Here is a 1,480-nt window from a genome sequence, read left to right on the forward strand (position 1 = left end):
TACAGAGTTTCTGGCACAGTTTTTACAAATTGCTGACACAGTACATGATAAGAAAATAGATCAGAATGTCTACAGACTATTACTGTTTCCGTTTGCTGTAAAAGATCAAGCTAAGAGGTGGTTGAATAACCAACCTAAGGCCAGCATAAAGACATGGAAACAGCTGACAGAAAAATTCCTGAATCACTACTTTCCCCCAAAACGGATGACACAGCTAAGGCTGGACATCCAAGGCTTTAAACAAGGAGATAATGAATCTCTTTATGATGCCTGGGAAAGATACAGAGAGATGCTACGAAAATGCCCCTCTGAAATATTTTCAGAGTGAGTTCAGTTAGACATCTTCTATTATGGGCTTGCAGAAGGAGCTCAGATGTCTCTTGATTACTCAGCTGGTGGATCTATCCACATGAGAAAGACAATTGAAGAAGCCCAAGAGCTCATTGATACAGTTGCCAGGAATCAGCATCTGTACCTAAGCAGTGACCCTTCCATGAAAGAAGAGGTCAAAACAGCAACTGCTGAACTCAGTCCTGTAAAACAAGCTACTGAATTCAATCAGCAATTGGACTTTCTAACAAAGCAGTTAGCCAAATTCAAAGATAGACTACAAGAGACAAGGATGGATAATATACATATGGACGAACAGTTTAAGCAAACAAAGCAGCAGCTGTCAAGGCAAATAGCAGAAGAATGCCAAGCAGTTCAACGAAGAAGTGGGAAAACATTAAATACCCCACCTCAAGGCAGCAAAAAGCTAAGAAATGAGCAAACCACCCAAAATTCACCTGAGGACAGTAAGAGCCCAGGGAAAAGTAATTCTGGAACTAAAACGCCAGAAAATTGGTGGAAGGCTGGCGCTGAACGCCCAGACCATGCTCAGGACTGGCGTTCAACGCCAGAAACAAGGCAGGACTGGCGTTCAACGCCAGAAATGGGCAAGGATCTGGCGTTGAACGCCCAAAATGGGCAAGATCTGGCGCTGAACGCTCAAAATGGGCACAATTCTGGCGTTCAAACGCCAGGAGCAGACAAGGAGCTGGCGTCCAGTTTCACTCCAGCTTCTAACTCTGGCACTCAATTGCCAGTTAGGGATCAGACACACACAAATGCTGATAACAACCCCTCTAAAAAGGCTTCTTCAACCACTTCTGTAGGCAATAAACCTACAGCAACTAAGGTTGAAGAATATAAAACCAAGATACCTTATCCTCAAAAACTCCGGAAAGAGGAGCAGGATAAGCAATTTGCTCGCTTCGCAGATTACCTCAGGACTCTTGAAATAAAGATTCCATTTGCAGAAGCACTTGAGCAAATACCTTCTTATGCCAAGTTCATGAAAGAGATCTTGAGTCATAAAATGGATTGGAGAGAAACAGAAAGAGTTCTCCTCACTGAAGAATGCAGTGCAGTCATTCTGAAAAGCTTTCCTGAAAAGCTTAAAGACCTTGGGAGTTTTCTGATACCATGCATATAAGAA

The sequence above is a fragment of the Arachis ipaensis genome, chromosome B09 (genome assembly GCF_000816755.2).
Source record: "Arachis ipaensis cultivar K30076 chromosome B09, Araip1.1, whole genome shotgun sequence".
NCBI lineage: Eukaryota > Viridiplantae > Streptophyta > Magnoliopsida > Fabales > Fabaceae > Arachis > Arachis ipaensis.